This window comes from Desmodus rotundus, chromosome 3, assembly GCF_022682495.2.
Source record: "Desmodus rotundus isolate HL8 chromosome 3, HLdesRot8A.1, whole genome shotgun sequence".
NCBI classification, from domain to species: domain Eukaryota; kingdom Metazoa; phylum Chordata; class Mammalia; order Chiroptera; family Phyllostomidae; genus Desmodus; species Desmodus rotundus.
Window position 1 is genome coordinate 125,278,954 of NC_071389.1, and position 5,936 is coordinate 125,284,889.

Below are 5,936 nucleotides of genomic sequence, written 5' to 3' on the forward strand. Positions count from 1 at the left end.
ATGACTGGGCCTTCATTATCAGATCATAGCCATAGACACACTGTTCATCCCTGGTTATGACCTTCTTGGGAAGGTCATTATTAGGGGTTTGAATCAAATCATTAGCAAGTGCAGCATGATGTTCCTTCTGCTCTGGTAGCAGAAGCTGTGGAATGAATTTTGCCATTAGACATCTCATGCCAAGATCCTGTGTCAAAATCTCAGACACAGAACTCGTAGTAGTTTTTGTAATCCCCAAATCAGCTTTTAGTTCTCAAACTGTCCGTCGCCAGTCCTTTTTGACTGCAGCCTGTACACGTTCAGCATTCTCAGGTGTTCTGCTGGTTGCAGGCCTTATAGAACCTGGATCACCTTCAACAGATTCATGACTGTCTTTGAAGCGTTTGTGCGACAATTTTATTTGCGCCGCACTTATTGCATCATCCCCAAATTCTTCTGAATCATCTGAATAGTTTCTGTGGAGGAATGTTCAAGCTTAACATAAAATTTGATGCAGATTCTTTGCTCTCCTTGCTCAGTTGTTTTGAATGTTATGGCCACACAGTACAGATGCTCACTCAACAGCGTCTACCACCCCCACTGACCACCACAGTCACTGTTCATGCCTGTGCATTCCAGTCCACTCTCCTTGGCTGACAGGTTACATCGATGTCATCATGCTACTGTTCTTGTCATATTAACAATGTCTGAACTTCTTCCGGACAGACTATATATAAATGTATATAATATGTAAGTATATATGCAATAAATTTTGTAAGGCTAGTTACTATTTTAATTGCATATGCTTTTTCTAACTTTTAATAATAGTAATAACTTATTTTAGTTATTAAAAAAAGGCAAGGACCATTAGAGTGAATATAGTAATTTTATTTTTGTCTTTGAAATTTTTTACCCTACCATTTTTCTATGCTATATTTTTCTATCTAAAAACTATACTGAAGAATAAAGCTAAATCATATATTACATAGTTTATCAACTCTAGGTTATGAGGTCTAAGGTAGGTTCATAAATAAAACATAACATTACTTACTTGGAAATTTTAGGAACACATGTTAAATGCCAAGGATTTTTTTTTCCTGTGAGAACCAAATCTCTCTAAAGGTCTTTCAAAATGGAACACTTTTTGTTTTATTGTTTTTATTATTTGACTAGGTTTATTCACTTTTATAAGTTCAAGATAGAAAATTCCATTCAATTCTCTTAGGATTGGGAATGAGGACTTCTTTAATGTCACAGGCTTAAAAAAATATAGTATAGTAAAACTTCATTCCAAATACATTCGAAGTACAATTTCTCATAAAAAACATTTTTTAAAAAGTATGTTTTTTAATTTCAGTTTTATGCATCAGACTAGAAAAATAAATATGTTATAATAAAGATAAGCTTTGGAAAGAAACATGTCAAATGGTATTCTTTCATCTCTTCAGTGTGAGCATATCTTTATACAGACAAATTCTAATTTGTATTTTTTAGAACAGATATATTTCAAGCACCATTTCAACTTGTTATAAACCATTTACTTCTGATTTCATTCGATGGATAATATTTCAAGCTTTCATTCTAACCAATTTAATCATAATTATTTTTCCAATTTCAATTATAGGTATCTATTTACTAAGCACTAATGTCAACTGGACTTCGGATTTAAGTCCCTTGTGATGGGCCTTTAGTGTGTTAAAAACATGCTCTGTAATGTTCTTTCCCACTTTGCAAACTGTATTTCATTTCATTCTGACCAAGCTGGTTCTGATTTGGATTTCGTTTATTTGTATTTCATTATTTTTGCCCTCTAAACTTTTTAATCTCATAGCTTCTTATTTTCTAATTCTTTCCAAATGCCAGTATTTTTTAATGCCATTTTTTGTTTTTCTTTCTTATGGTTGTGCTCTGTTTGTTTCTCTGTGTCTACCATTCTTTAGTGTTTTTTTTTAATAACTCTTCTTCATATATTGCCTGAAAAATTGACTGCTTGATAGAATTACTGCCAAAACTAATTCAAAACAACTTTTATATAATGTATTAAAACATTCAGACCAGGGGGAAGGGTTTTCAAGGAACATGTATAAAGGACACATGGACAAAGCCAAAGAGGGGTAAGATCAAGGGTGGGGAGAGGGGATGGCTGAGATGGCAGGGAGTGGTGGGAGGAAAATGGAGACAACTGTACTTGAACAACAATTAAAAAAAAGAGAAAAAACCAGACAAACAAAAAAAGAAGAAAAACATTCACATCGTTATTTAGCTATATTTGGAGGATTACTTTGCAAAGTATATGATTATCTAACCACTATGCTATTTATCTGAAACTAATACAAATAGTATCAAATGTAAACTGTAATTTAAAAATATGTTTAAGAAACTTGAAAAATAGGTGCTAAAGTTCATTCATAGTAATGTTTTCACAATGCTGTTTTTATTTTTAAAAGTTTTTAAAAGAAACATTATACATGTCCAACAATTGAGGTCTGGTCGAAGAATTTGTTTTACAATTCTATTATGGGATGATTTTTAACACTTAAAAGTAATGTTGAAAATCTATATTTTGTTTGACATGGAGGATGTTTACTATGTAACATTAATTTAAAAAAATCAGGTTCAATAAAAAGAAATTCTTTTATTTAACAAACTTCTAGCAAACGATGCAAGGGGAATAATAAATTGCTGAATTGAAAGTGCACATGTTCCCATTCTTCTACTGTATAACTCAAAAATGTATAACCAAGTTGATTTATTTTCAAGTAGAAAGTAGCCATAGGGGGACATCATGAACATTATTTACATTATATTGCTCCAGTTAATTTGAGATATTACTTAACATAAGATTTTTTACACATGTGAGTCGAAAGCTGAGAGGTTTTAGAAAAAGATTACAGGGGTGGCAGCCTGCAAGGTGAATTGGACTGGAAACAAAGGATGCATCAAACGAGGCGGAGTAGAGGAAGATGATACAAAGGGTGAGCTACAGAGTTCGTGCCCGCGCACCACCTCCGTACACTAGACTCTGATCCCTGTGAGAGAAGGAAGGGAATAGCTTTTATCTTTTTGTCCCTGGAAACTACCACAGTGCATCACACACAGGTGTCCAAAAGATGTTAAATTAAAATGTTCTGAATTCTTTTCCTGACTTTACCAATTAAAAAAAAAGTAGTTTAAAAGGTGGCTAACTTATTGTATTGGTTAAGGAGAGCCTGTTATAGGAATGTATAATATACACATAGCGGCATAGATCATCTTCTTAGAGATAATCATTTGGAATGTACTATTTAAATAGATAAAATATAGGGAAACCTGCGCCCCAGATACCAATATAGTTAATGAAAGCAATAACAATTTGGTAGCATAGATTGAACACATGAATGTTTCGTGTAGAAGAAAACAATTCTAAAACAGATCTCTTTTAGAGAAACAGGTTGTCAAAGAAGAATAGCCTTATAAAATCTATTTTACCAATTCATATGTACTAGCCAGAAATACTTTACAAGATCATAATTTCACTTTTCTATCACAAAGCACAATGAAATGTTCCATTTCTGTGACATTTTAAGTTTTGATAAAAACTACAAAATCTCTATTTATATCCACATATGCAAGTTTTGCTCACTTTTTAATGGTAAGTGTCCATTCTTAGACAAAAAGATAAAATTGGGAAAATGATTAACACTAAGAAAAGGATAACTTCTTTAAATTTATAGTTCTACCTTGTATGTCATCACATATAACACTGGAATTTCCAAGACTGTGCCTAATGTGTTCACTCTTACAGTCCCAATGTCTAGCAAGTCATGTAATACACAGTAAGCGTTGAATAAAAAAGTGGAATAAATACACGAGTGAAGATACTGCTCTTTGTTTAAGTCACATTCTGATTATAGCAGATGTGGATGGGGACCACTGTGCACAGAGATGGTGAAATAAGTGATCCGTCTCCAGCACCAGCTCTGCCCTATTCCCTGACACTAACGTGCACGTGCCTAAGCAAACTTAAAGCTTCCTGAAGCCTAGAATTTTCCTTTCTCAATAACATTGGGCCAAATTTGATCTATCTTGCAGCATATTTCTTTTCAAAACCATACTTTTTCCCAATCCACATATGCTTCTTCTGCCCACATCTAAATGTACCTGTGATACTAAAAGTTTTAAGAATAGAGGAGTCTTAATTTGAGATAATCTTGTGCATATCCTAAGATAGTTGGGCTTGTTCATGGCCTTAAAATAATGGCACATAGAGCCAAGGCTGGTGTGGCTCAGTGGATTGAGTGCTGGTCTGTGAACCAAAGGATCCTGGTTCGATTCCCAGTCAGAGCACATGCCTGGATTGTGAGCTAGGTCCCCAGCAGGAGACATGTGAGAGGCAACCACGCATTGTTTCTCTCTCTCTCCCTCCCTTCCCTTCTCTCTAAAAATAAGTAAATAAAATCTCTAAAAAATAAAGTAAAATACACCTCATAGAAAAGTAATTTATTTTGCCAATATGTGAAGCTGATATGTGAAAATGCAAGAATGTATCTTCCTAGGATACTTTGAACAATGCTCAGTTCACAGCCATTTAGATAGGAAAAAAATAACTGAACAATTAATATGAATCAGACATTAAAGGATAAATGATGTTGAATAATACATGATTCCTATTTTCATTATCCAGAGATTCAGATGTTAAAACCTGGGACTCAATGAATCAAATTCCCTGGCTGTGTAAGTGGAAATATGGTTAGTAATATTTTATTTTAATTTTACAGGTAAGAAAATAAGGCACAGAGAGGGTGGAAGAAACAAGAGTGTGGTCTGATTGTGTGGAAGCAAAAGAAAACAAGGAAGTGGGCGACCATGAAGTGAGTGCTTAGTCTGAGGGATCAGGGGCTTAAAGGAGAGGATAGATTAAACCTAAAAAGAAAGAAAAGAATGATCCTGGTGCACTCAAGGGAAGAGAAGTCCCCCAGTACTCTTCTTGCTTATTCTCCCAATATAACACACAGCTGGGCCCATCTTACCACATCCTGGTTGATACCAACTTCATCAACTTTTCCATTAGGGCTAAACTGGGCTTAGTGCAGTCAATGATGGACTGTCTCTATGCCAACCGTATACCTTGTATAACTGACTGTGTAATGGCTGAAATTGAGAAATTGGGGCAGAAGTATTGAGTGGCTCTAGGGTCACCAAGGACCCAAGATTTGAACAATTAGCATGCACTAGCAAAGGAACCTATGCAGATGACTGTTTAGTACAGAGAGTAAGTCAGCACAAGTGTTACATTGTGGCCACAGTTGACCGGGTCCTTAAACGAAGAATCAGGAAGATCCCTGGAGTTCCCCTCATGTACATTTCTAGTCATTGGTACAACATTGAGTAGGTGCCAGATAATGATGGAGCCCCTTGGTTCTAATGCTTAAAAGATGAAGTTCCTCTGCTTTCCTTCAACTAATTTTCTTTGTTGCCAGTTTATTAAACATGCTACAGAATGAATAAGAAAAGAAAACAAGGCACAGAGAGGTTAAAGAGACTTGCCCCAAATCACACACAACCAATAGAGAAAACGATGCAGAAAACTATCATGGTAGGCAACATAATGACCACCGCAAAATGTCCATGTCCTAAACCTCATAACCTATGAATATGTCATGCATTGTTGGGAATCGCCCTGCCTGGTTTCAGAGGCTGTAACCCCCCATGGTTAAGGCTGAGTCAGAGTTGGGACCATAAGCCACTAAGGAGACAAAGCTTATCTCCCTGGCAGGGGTGCCACCTCTGCCCACTTCACCTGCTTGGCCCTGAGCTTGGCCAGTTAGCCAATGACGGGTAAGAATCCTCAAGGGAGGATCAACCTAAGACAGGCTCTGGTTACCAGGAATAAGCTCGCAGGGAAGGACTCGGGGGGCTGTGGAAACAGGGGGTGATGGACCCTCGCCCCTCAGCTTTGAAATAGCCTGAGTCCTCAT

At 36.1% G+C, this 5,936-nt stretch overlaps 1 pseudogene; it reads left to right on the top strand.

The window, feature by feature from the left end:
* The first annotated feature begins 4,794 nt into the window (after positions 1-4,794).
* LOC112305364 (rRNA-processing protein FCF1 homolog pseudogene) lies at positions 4,795-5,383 on the top strand (annotated as a pseudogene).
* Positions 5,384-5,936: the final 553 nt, after the last annotated feature.